The 19887-nt window shown below is 41.0% G+C and overlaps 1 long non-coding RNA gene across 1 annotated transcript; it reads left to right on the top strand.

Annotated features, from left to right (window-relative positions):
- Positions 1-767: 767 nt before the first annotated feature.
- Positions 768-19125, top strand: LOC128655816 (uncharacterized). The gene is made up of 2 exons (XR_008401917.1): positions 768-1919; positions 18657-19125. It is a non-coding gene; the product is annotated as an uncharacterized LOC128655816 (long non-coding RNA).
- The last annotated feature ends 762 nt before the right edge of the window (positions 19126-19887 follow it).

Genomic DNA, 19887 nt, shown 5'->3' with positions numbered 1-19887 from the left:
TTACACTGGAACACTGAGCTAGTATAGGAGAGCTGCAGGGTTTATACAACTGACCGATGGTTACCCTGGAACACAGAGCTAGTATAGGAGGGCTGCAGGGATTATACAACTGACCGGTGGTTACACTGGAACACTGAGCTAGTATAGGAGGGCTGCAGGGATTATACAGCTGACCTGTGCTTACACTGGAACACAGAACTAGCATAGGAGGGCTGCGGGGATTATACAACTGACCGGTGGTTACACTGGAACACTAAACTAGCATAGGAGAGCTGCAGGGATTATATAACTGACCCGTGGTTACACTGAGCTAGTATAGGAGGGCTGCAGGGATTATACAACTGACCTGTGGTTACACTGGAACACTGAGCTAGTATAGGAGGACTGCAGGGATTATACAGCTGACCTGTGGTTACACTGGAACACTGAGCTAGTATAGGAGGGCTGCAGGGATTATACAATTGACCGGTGGTTACACTGGAACACAGAGCTAGTATAGGAGGGCTGCAGAGATTACACAATTGACCTGTGGTTACACTGCAACACAGAGCTAGTATAGGAGGGCTGCAGGGATTATACAACTGACCGGTAGTTACACTGGAACACAGAGCTATCATAGGAGGGCTGTAGGGATTATACAACTGACCTGTGGTTACACTGGAACACAGAGCTAGTATAAGGGGGCTGCAGAGATTATACAACAAACCTGTGGTTACACTGGAACACAGAGCTAGTATAAGGGGGCGGCAGGGAATATACAACTGACGTCCGGTTACACTGGAACACAGAGCTAGTATAAGGGGGCTGCAGAGATTATACAACAAACCTGTGGTTACACTGGAACACTGAGCTAGTATAAGGGGGCTGCAGAGATTATACAACTGACCTGTGGTTACACTGGAACACTGAGCTAGTATAAGGGGGCTGCAGAGATTATACAAGTGACCTGTGGTTACACTGGAACACAGAGCTAGTATAAGGGGGCTGCAGAGATTATACAACTGACCTGTGGTTACACTGGAAGACAGAGCTAGTATAAGGGGGCTGCAGAGATTATACAACAAACCTGTGGTTACACTGGAACACTGAGCTAGTATAAGGGGGCTGCAGAGATTATACAACTGACTGTTGGTTACACTGGAACACTGAGCTAGTATAAGGGGGCTGCAGAGATTATACAACTGACCTGTGGTTACACTGGAACACAGAGCTAGTATAAGGGGGCTGCAGAGATTATACAACTGACCTGTGGTTACACTGGAACACAGAGCTAGTATAAGGGGGCTGCAGAGATTATACAACTGACCTGTGGTTACACTGGAACACTGAGCTAGCATAAAGGGGCTGCAGAGATTATACAACTGACCTGTGGTTACACTGGAACACAGAGCTAGTATAAGGGGGCTGCAGGGATTATACAACTGACCTGCGGTTACACTGGAACACAGAGCTAGTATACGGGGGCTGCATGATCAAAAACTCGCTGGAATGGAAAGAAATTCTGTAAATTATCTGGGGGATTTTTTGAGCATTATATTGCACTGTGTCTCTCTTTCACATCCTAAACAATAAAAAATCTGTCCCTTTAAGAGCAGACGCATCTCTGTGGCGCTTGCTTATTTTCTTGTAGAGTCTGTACTTTCCCTGACTGACTTGTTCTCTTGTAGAGTCTGTACTTTCCCTGACTGACTTGTTCTCTTGTAGGGTCTGTACTTTTCCCGTTTGTATTTTATCTTGTGAGGTTTATTTGTGTGTGTAATCGTTTACCACACTCTTGTACTCATTGCTCTGGGAACTGACACATTACAAATAATTAATACAAAAGTAAGCAAAAGTTCCTCCTACAGTGAAAGTTGTTTATGAAGATTGAGAGAAATGATTTATCTGAAGCTTCACTACTGCATCAGCGCCATCTAATGGTGGGTATGTGCCATAGGTAACTTTATTCAGAAATCTGGCTGCTGGCATTCAGTTGGTGTTAGCACTACACTAATGTTAGTAAGTAGGGGAAAAATGCAATCATTTTGTTGATTATAATTTCTGTTTAAATCTTTATGTAAATATGAGTGACATATAATTGAATGACAAGTCAGAAAACAAACTGTTAATTTATTAAGGGACCTAAATATCATTGACACGTGTAAATATGTCATTTTGTAATAAAGTTTGTATTGCTTTGAAGTTCAGGGACCTACACTCCTTTACCCAATCATGAAGAATTAAAGGGCATTTTGTCGTCTGCCAGGTCTCGATTCTCATGTAGAAAAGATTAAGGTTAAATAGGGAGGTGTGTGTGTTACTGATATTTAGGTTAATGTAAATGATTAGTTTGATACACAGTTAGCTCCCTGCCTTAATTAAAGAATTAATTAAAAAAAATAACTTCCCATAAAGTATTTAATTATGTATAGTGGAAAAAAACATTAAACATATTTATAGTTTTTATTTTGTCTGGTTTTGCAATATGTATGCAAAAAGCATACAATAGGGTGCGCCGGTTAAATAATGATACACCACAAAAAAAATTAGTGTAGGGAGTAGTGCTGTGGTAATGAGTTGAAACTTAGTCAGTGGTATGCCATAAAAAGCTGGATCAGTGAGTAACAAACGTAAATCGTTCAACAAAAGATATGTGCAAATAGAAAATGATTGTGTGTAATGTACATAAGATGGTGTCCAGTGATTAAAATAGTTAAATTACTCAGTATTGACTAAGGTAATATCTAGTCAATATAAGAATGTGAAAATACACCATAAAAATCGTAATTATAACGAGCAGGTACAATTAATATTATAACAAAGTGCCCTAATGCCAATAGTTGTGTAAAATTAAAATGTGTCAAATGAATGGGGTGTAATAACCAGATCGTATTGGCTGAAATTTTTTTTTTTTTTTATATATATACCTAGTCGGTGTCGATATAAAGTAACAAGTTCCCTCAATATGCAACACAGTTATCAAAATAAAATAAAATAGTGGGCACTAAAAGAAGCAATTAAAAAACAATGCAATATAAAAAGCAAAAAAAGTATCTGTTTGTTAAAAAAATATGTATCCACAGTTCAAAGTAGTAAAAGTTTTTTTACATAAAACATTCTGTTTAACATAAACCGTTCTGTTAGATGGTTGTAGATTTTGTCAGCGTTATGAGAACTGTTATTGGAGAAAAAAGGCGTTGAACCAATCCATATAGATTAAAGGCTGCTTCTCTCCCAAACCGGTGGTAAGTCGGATAATCTGGAAAGTGGAGACAGGAAAAAAGAGAGCTTCCTAATAGTGCAATATTGTACTGTCAACTCAGAAACAGGAACAGTGGCAAAATCGTTAGAAAGGTACTCACAAGAGAGTTGGCACTCACAAGTAGTGCATGCAGGCAGGCTGACCTTTTACAGCAGTCAGTACGCTGGGGGAATCAATCCTGTACAAGATCCACCTTGGATAGATGTCACAAAAACTCGGGGAAGTAGGTCTCTTTATACACGGGATATGTGTAAGGTTGGTCCGTCAGCAGTCCCGGTCGGAAGATACGACCAGATAATCGGTCCCGATCTCGGTCACAAGCTGCGGTGGTAGAAAGTCCTCTGCACACAGAGTGTGTGTATAATGGGTGCGTCTGCAATCTCAATTAGTCAGTTACACAGGTGTTAGAATTCTCCAAAGCACATCAAGTGTGGAGCGGTGTAGCGTTAAGGCAATGAACAGTCCGTATGACTAAAAAGAACACACCAATGCTTGTGGTGAGGAAAGTGATGGCTAAAACACACTCACAGCATAGTCAGATGTATTATAATATAAAAATAGAACATTTATATATATATATATATATATATATATATATAATATCACCTGATGAAACGGCCAGAGAGCTTAACGGCCGAGAAACGCGTTGTTTGCTCTTGAAATAAATGTTCTATTTTTATAAATAAGTAAATAAGTCTGATCCAACGGTTCCACCTAACAAGGTCAGTCCAGTGCTGAAATACCGGCAACCTTCTCTGAACAAGGGAAATGGCAATCCCAGACATTGTCAGTGAGGTACAGCCATATTCCTCTGAGCAATTGGACAAGTAATCCACAAATTAGAGCATGTCATTTTCCCACTATTATAGCCCTTTAATAGGCATATGTGCATGTTGTAATCAAAAGCCCACAAGGCACAGATCCTATGAAATACCATCCATTTATTAGATTTTGTTATCTTTATATTGATGCCAAGTTTTGCTCAGTAGCCAAAATACCTGTATGCCAGGCTGGGAATAATGGGAGACAGATGTGTTAATTGCAGATATGGATTTCATACAAAAATGCTGTATTAGTTATTCAAAAGCTACCTAGAAACCAAGAGGCCTATTTATTAAAGGTCTGTCGGATCAGGTCCGACAGACCGCGCTGAATGCCGAGAGCAATATGGTCTCCGTATTCAGCATTGCACCAGCAGCTCTTGTGAGCTGCTGATGCAACACCGCCCCCTGCAGATTCCCAGCAGGGGGGTGTCAATCAACCCGATCGTACTCGATCGGGTTGAATTGTGGCGATGTCTGTCCGTCTGCTCAGAGCAGGCGGACAGGGTTATGGAGCAGCGGTCTTTGCGACCGCTGCTTCATAACTGCTGTTTCTGACGAGTCTGCAGGCTCGCCAGAAACACGGGCCCTCAAGCTTCATTTTGAGCTTGATAAATGGGCCTCCAAGTCTCAAACCCTTGTAACATAGTAAATAAATACAAAGGGAAAGATATTTGAGCCCTATATATAATAATATGGCATCTCCTGGTATTAGTTCTAAGTACAACATGCAGAGTTCTCCCATAAATACTTCTGTTGACCCACCTGAAGTTAGACACTTTTTCGTTATTGTTATTCAAAACCTAATAGGGATTTTAATGTTAAATAAAAGCAAATAAAGTATATATATATATATATATATATATATATATATATATATATATATATATATATATAAAAAAAGCTTTATATATACACCGAAGCATACTCCTGACTGAGCAGAACACAATGATATCAAAGTTAGGAACCAAACTTGAGGATAAGACCCTCAAGGCCTCACTGAATTTACTGCCCCTATTCACTCTCATAGGTGATAATACCAAACACATACATCATATAAGCAGCTGTCCTATAAAAACTAGGCTTTATGTCACTAACGCCTAGATTACGAGTTTGGCGTTAGAAGGGGTGCGTTAGCTACGCGTCTTTTATTTCTTACACGCACTGTTTTTAACGCTGGTATTACGAGTCTCAAAACAACCGCCTAATGCGACTTTATTTTATACGCGTAATCACGCCCGCGTTAAACAGTCTCCCATAGAGATCAATGAGAAATCAGAGAAGCAAGCATTTTTCACCTAACACCCGATCTCGCGAGAAATATGCACTGCTTTGTCATATTACGTATACCACATAATGCACAACAAAAACACACAGCAAATGTACTAACAACAATCACGCAACATAGCACAGACAAATTACACATTCACAAGCGGGGGAAAAAAAATATTACACTAAACGAGGACTACAGATATACCTTACGATCCTACAACACGGAACAAAACAACACGAAAAAAAATGCACACTTATACACAAGCAAAACACTTGCATTCAACATTACGGAATATTAGTACAAACAAACATTTACAACACTTCACAAATACGACACCATCACAAATCAACATTTACACATAATACTTTTGGACAATGTTATGGAAAACGATCACTATGACATCATCGCATTCTACACATTCCACAAATACTAACTCAATATGAGCATGCGCAAATTCATACGACTAATACACATTGCACACATACTAATTACCAACAAAGCACACCTGAACAGAATTTACAAGACAAACCGGTACATCATTAAACATTTACACAGGGTATATATACACGCCACAAGCATGGCTTCTTTGACTTTGTTGCTGGTGGGTTTTTGGAGATTAGAGAGAGATTTAGTGCCTTATTGTGAGAGTTAGTGTTAGTGTGAGAGAGTGAGTTAGTGTTATTGTGCGAGTTAGTTAGTGGTAGCGTGAGTTAGTGGTAGAGTGAGTTAGTGGTAGAGTGAGTTAGTTAGTGGTAGAGTGAGTTAGTGGAAGTGTGAGTTAGTTAGTGGTAGTGTGAGTTAGTTAGTGGTAGTGTGAGACAGTAAGAGAGCGGTAGTGAGCCAGAGTTGGTTTGGGCGAGTGTGCGAGTGGTTTTTCTGTATACTTAACATTTACACGCAAACACATTCAATACATACTGTAAAAACCCAGAATGTGGTTAGTTAATTCTTGTCCTTTGCTGTAATATTCTTTATGGTAATTCTCATTATAGATGTGGAACATGATACATAAAATTATACACATGAGGTAGGTTTATTGTGAGAGTGTTCCTTTATATATCCCCTAGAAGTTATATCTGAACATAAAGGGGTTAATATCAAGGATTTGCTATGGTTTTGTTACAAGTAAGGAACCCTTGGCTCTGGTTATTACTTATAAAGAAAACCTTAATGATAAGTTGCAATAATGTTGAGCTCATAAGATACAAAATATAAGTAGCTGATTTGTCTTTAAATAACATAAAGAATAATGCGCATAAGAATAGTAACAGATGAATTCGTAATTGAGAGGCACAAGTACTCACTCGAGGAGGAAAACGCTGAGACCACGTGGGTAACAGCTGACAGTCTCTGCGTTGGAAAAGGAGAGTCGCAGCTGGCAGTGACGTCACCGTGAGACGGGTAGGTTGATCCGGTGCTCGCTTTAGGGGAGAGGCAATCTGTAAATGCTGCAGAGTTCATAGGAGTAAAGGAGACAAACAAGACTCTTCAGGAAAGGCTGACCGTAATCGGCAAGGAGAGCTGCAATCCAGATCCTGGATAGGAGAGAGCTGGGTAAATAATTGGAGAGATGCTGAGTAATACTAAGAGAGGCTGATATTAAATGGGTCAGACCAGAATACCAAGCAAAGTATTCTGGGTAGCCCATGCATTTATAGGGACAGGAAAGGAATTCCTTAAAGGTACAGAGGTTCATTACACAGCACCCCCAAAAAATGAACACCTCCGGGGTTCAGGGATGAGGACGTTCAGGATTTCTCCTATGGAATAAAGAGACCAAGCGTGGAGCTGACAAGTTAGTAGCTGGCTCCCAAGAATCATCCTCAGCAGAATAACCCTTCCAATGGATAAGGTACTGCAATTTTCCAGAAACTATGCGGGAATCCAGAATAGAATGAATCTCAAATTCCCGATCAGGCTCAATAGGAGGAACCAGGGGAGAATGACGAGCATCAGTCCGAAGACATCGGTAAGGTTTAAGGAGAGACACATGAAATGTCGGGTGTATCCAATACTGTGATGGAAGCTCCAGGGTGACAGCATTGTCATTAACGATCTTCTGGATGGGAAAAGGACCAATATAAAATCTGCTGAATTTCCTGGAAAGAGTTGATAATCTCAAGTGCTTAGTCGACAACCAGACCAAATCACCAGGTGCATATGTAGGTGAAGGTTGTCGTCTGAGGTCATAGTATTTTTCTTTTGTCTGGCTTGAGAGGCTTTAATGTGATTTGCAGTAATCATGAAAGTTTCTGCAATAGTGTTTATAGTATCATTTACCACGGGAGAACTGTTTTCACGTTTTTCAAGGTAATTGAAGGTTGGATGGAAAGCAAAATTAATGAAAAAAGGAGTACTCTTTGTAGATGAGTGTAGAGAGTAGAATTTGGCGAGGGGTAATAAATCGGCCCAGTTGTCCTGTTGTTGGGTAGTGAAACATCTTACGTACTCTTCTAACCACTGATTAGTTCTTTCGGTTTGACCATTTGTTTGTGGGTGAAAAGAGGTACTAAGGCGCCTTGTGATGTTTAAGGATTTACAAAGATCTTTCCAGAGGTTAGAGGTAAATTGTGTACCTCTATCGGTTGTTATGGACAGAGGTAGACCGTGTAACCTGAAAACGTGTTTAATGAAGTTGGCAGTTTATGGTAGGGTATAAAATGACTCATCTTTGAGAACAAATCTACTACTACCAGGATGGTATTGTAAGTTTTAGAAATAGGGAGTTCTACAATGAGTGTTGAGGGTCTGTCTGGGATAGGGAGAGATAATAGATGCCCGAAAAGGTTTCTGTCAATTTTACATGTAGTACAAACTTCGCAATGGAGGATGTAATCCTGCACATCAGACTTCATCTTTGGCCACCAGTAATTACTTTTTAGTAAATCATAAGTTTGTTGTATTCCTGGATGACCTGTAAGTTGAGAGTCATGATAAGTTTGTAGGATATTGTGTCTTGAGTTTGGTGGAACATATAGGCTATCCCCGTAGTAGAACAGGCCATCAGTTTTTTTGTTTAACTTACTTTTTGGGTAAGAGTCATCAATGAGCTGTTCGTTTTGGAGGGTTAACGGAGTAGTGTCAATTATCCCAATTTGTGAAGTAAAACACTCTTTTGGAATTACGGTACCAAAAGTTGGTTTTATTTTGGGCTTCTCTGGTAATCTAGACAGTATATAAGCTTTCCTGTTTTTGTGAGCAGGTCTGTATGTAAGTATATAAGAAAATCGTGAAAAGAATAAACTCCAACGGACTTGACGAGCTGTAAGCGTCTTATGTGTCTTTAGGTATTGGAGGTTCCTATGATCAGTGAAGATTTGTATAGGGTGTTCAATACCCTCTAGTAAATGTTTCCATTCCTCCAGTGCTTGACTTCATAGCTAATAGCTCTTTTTCGCCTATGTGGTAATTAAGTTCAGAGGAATTTAATACCCTTGAGTAATATGCCACTGGGTGAATTGGGGCCTTATTAGTTTCTTGTTGTGAAAGAACAGCTCCTATTGCATATTCGGAGGCGTCAACCTCCAGTATGTAATGGAATTTTGGGTTTGGGTATTGCAAAATTGGAGCAGTTATGAAACTATTTTTTAAACACTGAAATGGTTGTTCAGCTTTTGGAGACCATAGGAAGGTTACCTTATTTTTTGTTAATTGAGTGAGAGGTTTGGATATGTTAGCGAAATTCTTAATGAATTTCCTGTAGAAGTTCGAAAAACCAAGAAACTTCTGTATGTCTTTTTTATTTTTTGGTGTTGGCCAATCTTGTATGACTTGAATCTTGGTTTTATCCATCGCTATACCACTAGGTGTTATATGATAGCCAAGAAATGTAATATCTTGGCTATGGAATATACACTTCTCTAATTTAGCGTAAAGATGATGGGCTTGCAATCTTGAAAGGACCTTTCGTACATGATTGATATGTTGTGTATTTTGAGAATAAATTAGGATATCATCAAGGTAAATTACCATACAGGTATCCAATAAATCTCTGAAAAACAAAATTTATGCTTACCTGATAAATTTCTTTCTCTTGTGGTGTATCCAGTCTACGGGTTCATCCATTACTTGTGGGATATTCTCCTTCCCAACAGGAAGCTGCAAGAGGACACCCACAGCAGAGCTGTCTATATAGCTCCTCCCCTAACTGCCACCCCCAGTCATTCGACCGAAGACAAGCAAGAAAAAAGGAGAAACTATAGGGTGCAGTGGTGACTGTAGTTTAAAAATAAAAAACACCTGCCTTAAAGTGACAGGGCGGGCCGTGGACTGGATACACCACAAGAGAAAGAAATTTATCAGGTAAGATATAATTTTGTTTTCTCTTGTAAGGTGTATCCAGTCCACGGGTTCATCCATTACTAGTGGGATACCAATACCAAAGCTTTAGGACACGGATGAAGGGAGGGACAAGGCAGGAACTTAAACGGAAGGCACCACTGCCTGCAAGACCTTTCTCCCAAAAATAGTCTCAGAGGAAGCAAAAGTATCAAATTTGTAGAATTTAGAAAAAGTATGAAGCGAAGACCAAGTCGCCGCCTTACAAATCTGTTCAACAGAGGCCTCATATTTTTAAAAGCCCATGTGGAAGCTACCGCTCTAGTGGAATGAGCTGTAATTCTTTCAGGAGGCTGCTGGCCAGCTGTCTCATAAGCTAAACGCATTATGCTTCTCAGCCAAAAAGAAAGAGAAGATGCCGAAGCCTTTTGGCCTCTCCTCTGTCCAGAGTAGACAACAAACAATGCAGATGTTTGACGAAAATCTTTAGAAGCTTGTAAATAAAACTTTAAAGCACGAACCACGTCCAGATTGTGTAATAGACGTTCCTTCTTTGACGAAGGATTAGGACACAGTGACGGAACAACAATTTCCTAATTGATATTTTTATTAGATACCACCTTAGGTAGAAAACCAGGTTTGGTACGCAAAACTACCTTATCTGCATGGAAGATCAGATAAGGGGAATCACACTGTAAGGCAGATAACTCTGAAACTCTTCGAGCCGAGGAGATAGCTACCAAAAACAGAACTTTCCAAGATAAAAGTTTGATATCTATGGAATGCAGAGGTTTAAACGGAACCCCTTGAAGAACTTTAAGAACTAAATTTAAACTCCATGGTGGAGCAACAGGTTTAAACACAGGCTTGATTCTAACTAAAGCCTGACAAAACGCCTGAACGTCTGGAACATCTGCCAGACGCTTGTGCAGAAGAATAGAAAGAGCAGAAATCTGTCCCTTTAAGGAACTAGCTGACAATTCCTTTTCCAATCCTTCTTGGAGAAAAGATAATATCCTAGGAATCCTGACCTTACTCCAAGAGTAATCCGTGGATTCACACCAATGAAGATATTTACACCATATCTTATGATAGATTTTTCTGGTGACAGGCTTTCGAGCCTGAATCAAGGTATCAATGACCAACTCGGAGAAACCACGTTTTGATAAAATCAAGCGTTCAATCTCCAAGCAGTCAGCCGGAAAGAAATTAGATTTGGATGTTTGAATGGGTCTTGGAGTAGAAGGTCCTGCCTCAGCGGCAGAGTCCATGGTGGAAAGGATGACATGTCCACCAGATCTGCATACCAAGTCCTGCATGGCCACGCAGGTGCTATCAAAATCACCAAAGCACCAAAGAGGGAGGAGAGGAAATGGTGGGAACACATAAGCCAGGCTGAAGGACCAGGGCACTGCTAGAGCATCTATCAGCGCTGCCTGGGGATCCCTTGACCTGGACCCGTAACAAGGAAGCTTGGCGTTCTGACGAGACGCCATCAGATCCAGTTCTGGTTTGCCCCATAGTTGGATCAGCTGGGCAAATACCTCTGGATGGAGCTCCCACTCCCCCGGATGAAACGTCTGTCGACTTAGAAAATCCGCCTCCCAGTTCTCTACTCCTGGGATATGGATAGCTGAGAGATGGCAAGAGTGAACCTCTGCCCATAGAATTATCTTTGAAACCTCCAACATTGTCAGGGGGCTTCTTGTTCCCCCCTGATGGTTGATATAGGCTACAGTCGTGATATTGTCCGACTGAAATCTGATGAAACTGACCGCAGCTATTTGAGGCCAAGCCTGAAGAGCATTGAATATCCAGAATGTTTATCGGAAGGAGGCCTTCCTCCCGAGTCCACGAACCCTGAGCCTTCAGGGAGTTCCAGACTGCGCCCCAGCCCAGAAGGCTGGCATCTGTCGTCACTATAGTCCACTTTGGCCTGCAGAAACTCATTCCCCTGGACAGATGGACCCGAGATAACCACCAGAGAAGAGAATCCCTGGTCTCTTGATCCAGATTTAGCAGAGGGGACAAATCTGTGTAGTCCCCATTCCACTGATTGAGCATGCAAAGTTGCAGTGGTCTGAGATGTAGGCGGGCAAACGGAACTATGTCCATTGCCGCTACCATAAGGCCGATTACTTCCATACACTGAGCCACTGACGGCCGAGAAGTGGAATGAAGAGCACGGTAGAAAGTTAGAAGCTTTGATAACCTGACCTCTGTCAGAAAAAATTTCATTTATACTGAATTTATCAGTGTTCCTAGGAAGGAAACTCTTGTGAGAGGGGAGAGAGAACTCTTTTCTTCGTTCACCTTCCACCCGTGAGACCTCAGAAAGGCCAGAACAATGTCCATATGGGACTTGGTGATTTGAAAAGTCGACGCCTGAATCAGAATGTCGTCTAGGTAAGGAGCCACCGCTATGCCTCGTGGCCTTAGAACCGCCAGTAGGGACCCTAGAACCTTCGTAAAGATTCTTGGTGCCGTGGCTAGCCCGAAGGGAAGAGCCACAAACTGGTAATGCCTATCTAGGAAGGCGAACCTGAGGAACTGATGATGATCTCTGTGAATCGGAATGTGGAGATAAGCATCAAAGTCCACGGTAGTCATAAATTGACCCTCCTGGATCATAGGGAGGATGGTTCGGATAGTCTCCATCTTGAAGGATGGGACTCTGAGAAATTTGTTTAGGATCTTGAGATCCAAGATTAGTCTGAAAGTTCCCTCTTTTTTGGGAACTATAAACAGATTTGAATAGAAGCCCTGCCCCTGTTCCTCCCTTGGAACTGGGTGGATCACTCCCATAACCAGTAGGTCTTGAACGCAACGTAAGAATGCCTCTCTCTTTATCTGGTTTACAGATAATTGTGAGAGATGAAATCTCCCCTTTGGAGATGAAGCTTTGAAGTCCAGAAGATATCCCTGGGAAACAATCTCTAATGCCCAGGGATCCTGGACGTCTCTTGCCCAAGCCTGGGCGAAGATAGAAAGTCTGCCCCCTACTAGATCTGGTCCCGGATCGGGGGCTACTCCTTCATGCTGTCTTAGAGGCTGCTTCCCCTTGTTCCAAGCCTGGTTCGGTCTCCAGACTGGTTTGGACTGGGCAAAATTTCCCTCTTGTTTTGCATTAGAGGAAGCAGAAGCTGCGCTACTCTTGAAGTTTCGAAATGAAAGAAAATTATTCTGTTTGGTCCTTAATTTATTGGACCTATCCTGAGGAAGGGTATGACCTTTTCCTCCAGTAATATCAGAAATGATCTCCTTCAGGCCCGGCCCGAATAGGGTCTGTCCTTTGAAGGGGATGTTAAGAAGCTTAGACTTTGAAGTAATGTCTGCTGACTAGGACTTAAGCCATAGCGCCCTGCGTGCCCCAGAATAGCAAAACCTGAATTCTTAGCCGTTAGTTTGGTTAGATGAAAAACGGCGTCAGAAATAAAGGAATTAGCTAACTTGAGAGCTTTAATCCTGTCTAAAATATCATCTAACGGGGTCTCCACCTGTAGAGCCTCCTCAAGAGACTTGAATCAAAAAGCTGCTGCAGCAGTAACTGGGGCAATGCATGCAAGAGGCTGGAGAATAAAACCTTGATGGATAAACATTTTCTTAAGGAGACCCTCCAATTTTTTATCCATAGGATCTAAGAAAGCACAACTGTCCTCGACGGGGATAGTTGTACGCTTAGCTAGGGTAGAGACTGCTCCCTCCACCTTAGGGACCGTCTGCCACGAGTCCCGTATGGCGGCATCTATGGGAAACATCTTTTTAAAAGCAGGAGGGGGAGAGAACGGTACACCTGGTCTATCCCATTCCTTAGTAATAATTTCCGAAAACCTCTTAGGGACTGGAAAAACATCAGTGTAAACAGGCACTGCAAAGTATTTGTCCATTTTACACAATTTCTCTGGAACTACAATGGGGTCACAATCATCCAGAGTTGCTAAAACCTCCCTGAGCAATAGGCGGAGGTGTTCAAGCTTAAATTTAAAGGCTGTCATTTCAGAATCGGACTGAAGCAACGTCTTCCCTGAATCTGAAATCTCACCCTCAGATAGCAAATCCCTTGCCACGGCTTCGGAGCATTGAGAGGGTATATCGGACATAGCTACTAAAGCGTCAGAAAGCTCTGTATTTGTTCTAGCCCCAGAGCTGTCTCGCTTTCCTTTTAACCCTGGCAGTTTGGACAATACCTCTGTGAGGGTATGATTCATAACTGCCGCCATGTCTTGTAAGGTAAACGCATTGGACGTGCTAGATGTACTTGGCGTCACTTGAGCGGGAGTTATAGGTTCTGACACGTGGGGAGAGCTAGATGGCATAACCTCCCTTTTGTCAGTCTGAGAAACCTCTGGTGATAAATCTTTAAATGCCATAATATGGTCTTTATAAGTTATAGAAATTTCAGTACATTTGGTACACATTCTAAGAGGGGGTTCCATAATGGCTTCTAAACATATTGAACAAGGAGTTTCCTCTATGTCAGACATGTTTAACAGACTAGTAAAGAGACCGGCAAGCTCGTAAAACACTCTAATTAATGTGAAACAGCAATTAAATAAAAACGGTACTGTGCTTTTAAGAGAAAAAAACTAACACATAAACTGCAAAACAGTGTTAAAAAGTAGTAAACTCTTCTAAATTTTTACAGTGTGTATAAGGGACTAAAGCAGCATTGCACTCACTTGCAAATGGATGATTAACCCTTTAGTCCCCAAACCGGATTTGAAAAACGTTAAACGTTAATAAACAGTTAAACACCTTGCCACAGCTCTGCTGTGGCTCCTACCTGCCCTCAAATACGATTTAGGAAAGGAATAAGCCCTCTATAGTGGTCCTCAGATGCCAGAGGACTCCTTTAGGGAAGCTGGATGTCTCAGTCTGAATAAGAACTGCGCATCTAGAGCGCGAAAATAGGCCCCTCCCACCATGCACTCGATGTCAGAGGGCCTTAAGAAAATACTCCTGGGAGTATCTGACTAGCCATGTGGAAACTAGGCCCCAAAAAAACGATTTATCACCCTCAGAGAAAAAACTTTTTTTCTATATAACTTGTAAACGTTTTGTCACTAAGAAATATGAGTATTAACATGAATATTACCCTTTTTTGTAAGCATGAACCCAGTCGTTGTTAAATCACTGCATCAGGCTTACCTCAATTATACAAGGCTCTGTCAGCATTTTCTAGATCTTATCATCTCTCTAGAAATAAATATACTGAACATACCTCAAAGCAGGTAATCTGCAAACCGTTCCCCCAACGGAAGTCTTTTCGATACTCTTCAGTTATGCTTGAGAACAGCAATGGAACTTAGTTACAAACCGCTAAGATCATCAACCTCCAGGCAGATTCTTCTTCTAATTTCTGCCTGAGAGTAAAACAGTACAACGCCGGTACCGTTTAAAAATAACAAACTTTTGATTGAAGGTAAAAACTACACTAAGTCACCACATATCTCTTGATACTTCCTATCTTGTCGAGAGCTGCAAGAGAATGACCGGGGTGGCAGTTATGGGAGGAGCTATATAGACAGCTCTGCTGTGGGTGTCCTGCAGCATTTACAGATTGCCTCTCCCCTGAAGCGAGCACCGGATCTTCCTGTTGGGAAGGAGAATATCCCACAAGTAATGGATGAACCCGTGGACTGGATACACCTTACAAGAGAAATATCGTTGATAAATCTTTGAAAGGTCGCGGGGGCATTACATAGCCCGAAGGGCATAACTGTATATTCGTATAGTCCATATCGCGTTCTAAACGCAGTGAGCCATTCATCACCTGGCCTCATGCGAATGAGGTTGTATGCTCCTCTAAGATCTAATTTTGCATATACAGTTGCTCCCTTCAACCTTTCTATCAGTTCTGGAATAAGGGGTAATGGATATCTATTCTTTATTGTTCTTTTGTTTAATTCCCTGTAGTCAACTCTGGGTCGTAAGGAGTGGTCTTTATTCCTTACAAAGAACATGCCTGCCCCTGCTGGTGATGTTGACGGTCTTATAAACACTTTACGAAGATTTTCGTTTAGGTAGTTCTTTAATTCTATAAGTTCTGGTTCAGAAAGGGGGAATATGTGGCCATAGGGTATGTCTGAACCAGGTATAAGATCAATAGGGCAATCATAAGAACGATTCGGAGGCAAGTTTTCTGCTTCCTTTTTGCAAAACACTTGTTTGAAGTCAGAGTATTCAGAGGGTATGACATGTTCTGTTACTGCCAAAATTGACAAATTTTGTATACATGTTTTTTTACAATAGTCGGAGTTAAACAATATGTCACTGTTCTGCTAGTTGATGGTGGGTTGGTGTAGTCTTAGCCATTGTAACCCTAAAACTACTGGAAAAATAAGGGAATGCTAGGACGTCACAAGAAATTTATTCTTTGTGTTCATTAGCTATCAGGAGTAAAGGTATTGTCTGATGTGTGATGGGACCAGACTGTAGTTGATTACCATCTATTAAACAGACAGAGACAGGTTTTGCCTTTTTTATGAGTGGGATTTTATTTAGTTTCACAATATCAGAATCAATATAGGACATAAAGGCTCCTGAGTCGATTACGGCATTAAGTGGATGGTGATGATGTTCCCACTGTAGGAGAATAGGTAGTTTAGTATAAATTGTTCATTGGGAAATGAGAGAATGTAGGATAAATCTTGTCCCTTACATTTTTTGGTTCTGTTTAAGATGGGGCAAGTAGGTACGCCATGCTCATTAGAAGCGCAGTATAGAAATAGATGATTCTCCTTTCGTCTTTGTTTTCAGCAGGAGATAAAGGGCCCCTAATTACTCCTATTTCCATAGGCTCATCGCTATGTCTTGCTGAAGGAATAAGTGTGGTAATTTCTTTATGCCTTGGGAGTGTATCAGTGGTGAATTTCTCACGCTTCCTTTCCCTAATTCTATGGCTAATTTTAATGACCAGGTGCATAAGTTGTTCTAAATCGTCTGGCATATCAAGTCTTGCTAATTCGTCCTTGATAGCCTCAGACAATCCCAATCTAAATTGGTTCTTTAAAGAAATTAAGTTCCATTCTGAATCTTTCTGCCAAATCTTGAATTCAGAGATGTAATCCTCTACTTCTCTTTTATGTTGTTTCAATGCTCTTAATTTATTATCTGCAGTAAGCTGCTTGTGTGGATCCTCATAAAGAGTAGATAAGGCTTAAAAAACTCTGCTGAAGAATTCAAGATTGGATCATTTTGTTCATACAAACTATTTGCCCATGCTCTGGGCTCACCTCTTAAATAGGAGATAGTTGTCAGTATGAAAAATTTTAGGCTTTAATGAAAAAAAAAGTGTGCATGCATTGTGGAACTGTCTGAATTGTTGTTTGTTACCAGAAAAGAGGTCAGGGGGACTAACAGGTGGCTCATTAGGTGTTTCAGTGTGTGGTGGTACTGCACTAAACCCTTCTTTAATAATACTTTTTAAAGTTTGGTTTTCTATCTGTAGCTCCCTTAAGCCTTGATTAAGCTGTTCAACTTTCTGACCTAGATTCATAACGTGATTGTACAATTCTTTAGAATCCATCATGCTGTTAGTTTTATATTCTTTTTTAAGGCTTGGTATTTCCTGTAAAAAAAGAATGTGGTTAGTTAATTCTTGTCCTTTGCTGTAATATTCTTTATGGTAATTCTCATTATAGATGTGGAACATGATACATAAAATTATACACATGAGGTTTATTGTGAGAGTGTTCCTTTATATATCCCCTAGAAGTTATATCTGAACATAAAAGGGTTAATATCAAGGATTTGCTATGGTTTTGTTACAAGTAAGGAACCCTTGGCTCTGGTTATTACTTATAAAGAAAACCTTAATGATAAGTTGCAATAATGTTGAGCTCATAAGATACAAAATATAAGTAGCTGATTTGTCTTTAAATAACATAAAGAATAATGCGCATAAGAATAGTAACAGATGAATTCGTAATTGAGAGGCACAAGTACTCACTCGAGGAGATCCGGTTTGAGCTGCAGAGAAGCGTGTAAGGAAAACGCTGAGACCACGTGGGTAACAGCTGACAGTCTCTGCGTCGGAGGAGAGTCGCAGCTGGCGGTGACGTCACCGTAAGACGGGTAGGTTGATCCGGTGCTCGCTTCAGGGGAGAGGCAATCTGTAAATGCTGCAGAGTTCGTAGGAGTAAAGGAGACAAACAAGATTCCACAGGAAAGGAAGGGGGTCAGGAAGGGGGGGGGGAGGAAGCGGTGGCTGGACCTGGTCACGTTGTTCAAGATGAACAAGTGGCTGGGCCCAGTGGCGGCCAGCATAGAGTTTCACAGTCTGGGAAACAGAGGACACCATCACAGGGGAAAGCCAAGCTGACTAGGGAGGCGAGGTATACTATGGAGGAGAAGGAAGCCCTCGTAGAGGCTTATATGCCGAGGGCTAAGAGGCTGCTGGCTCAGAAGGCCACCCCTAGGGAGAAGAGGAAGTTATGGCTGGAGATCAGGGATGGAGTTAATGCAGTCGGGGCCCATAACAGGGATGTCGAGTCAATCAAGCACCGCTACAGCAAATGGAACTAAAAAGAAAAATATCGACAACAGGGACCGGTGGCGGCCCAGAAAATATTGTCGAGTATTCACGATGGGAGGAAATGTTGCGTCCCAGCATCTCCGAGGTTGCCATAGTCGGGATCGGAGGAGTCAATACCGGGAACCTGCCACTCTCATCTGACGGAAAGCTCATTTAATAATATCGTAACATCAAAAATAAAGAATGTATTTAAGGATATGATTAATGCTATTACACTTTTTAACACATTATTACGTAAACGTATTCACAATTACCTTGCGATGACATTAATATCTAGGCTACAGGTTAGGTGTGCATTTAAACAGACTGAAAACAAACGCAAAAACATTCAGATTGACCAGATAGATATCAGAAACACGGTTTGGAAAATGCGGAAATCGTATTGATTATTATATTTCAAAGTGGATTAATGAGGCTGCATTTGTAATTCTATTGTAAGCAAAAGCATTTACATCTTTATTTGGAACTATGCTAATATATACATTTCTTTATTTTTGCAATACACAGAGTCTGGGGAGGAGGCAGCACACCAACTACAGGCTCCTCCTTCACCCAGGTATGAGAGTGGTGGAGATGACTCGCCACATCGGGGAGACATGGAAGACATCCCTCTATACTCCTCAGAAGAAGAAGCCCCCACTGCACCAGCAGCCCCTTCTGCACCAGCAGCACCTCCTGCCCCAGCAGCCCGCCGGGCACCAGCAGCCCCTTAGGAGGAGATACCAGAGGTGCAGATATTTCAAGATTTTCAACAACAGATGCGTGCCTCCCGGAGGGAAAATCTTCAAAGCAGAATGCAGATGTCAGAAGATATTCATGCCATTCGAGAAGGACAAAACGAGATCATAAATACAAAAATCAGAAAATATCAAAGCGCCAGCTGACCGGCAGGGTTCAAAATGTGAAACCAATTTCTTCACAATTGGATTAAAACAAAGTGGTTTATTCAAAATAATATTAAAAATATTAAAACATAGATTCTTGGCAATTTCTTGACAATCTTAAAAGAGTTTAAAACAATTGGTGTCCAAATCGGTATACATATAGTGGATTATCTAACATGTATCCACATGTTGCATTTAACAATAGAAGGTGCCTTCGAAATGAACAGTAAAACAAATGGTCCTATAGCAGTGTTATCTGTGGTAATTATGGATAACTTAAGTATGGTGGCTTAGAAACATCCAGAAATAAAATAAACGATCCTATAACAGTGCTACCTACTATAGTTATCAGACCGGTTCTCAGATTATACAATAAAGTATATGATTCTGTGACAATGTTACCTGCTAAAATATTTGCACAATTTAAAACAGACCGGTTAAGATATCTCTAATGCGGTTATGTTTGAAAGTAGCTTTTACACACGAATATGGCCAGAGTAGTTTTATCTCTCTGTGGATATATTTTTCAAATAAGTGGAAAGTGGGCTGTGGCCTCAACCCGTACCAGTTCCTTATGCTTTAAGTTGAAAAAATAGAACCGATCGACTGTACCTCACAAGGATCAGTGACCGTTCTCCGCTAGCGGAAAGAGAAGAGGATGTGTGCTGAATACACGCTAATTGTGTGACAGGTAAGTTCGTGAAAAAGTCAAAATAAACAATACAAAATAGAAAATTCGGTTGGTGCTAATTCCCAGGTCCCATGTGTAGAAATGCAAAAAAATAATTCTAAATTGCTAATACTAATAAACACTGTGTATCGATATTTAAAACCAAAAATCCAAAATATGGCAA

The sequence above is a fragment of the Bombina bombina genome, chromosome 4, assembly GCF_027579735.1.
Source record: "Bombina bombina isolate aBomBom1 chromosome 4, aBomBom1.pri, whole genome shotgun sequence".
Lineage (NCBI taxonomy): Eukaryota > Metazoa > Chordata > Amphibia > Anura > Bombinatoridae > Bombina > Bombina bombina.
Note: the sequence above shows the minus strand (reverse complement) of the source record. Positions and strands in the feature narration are given on the sequence as shown.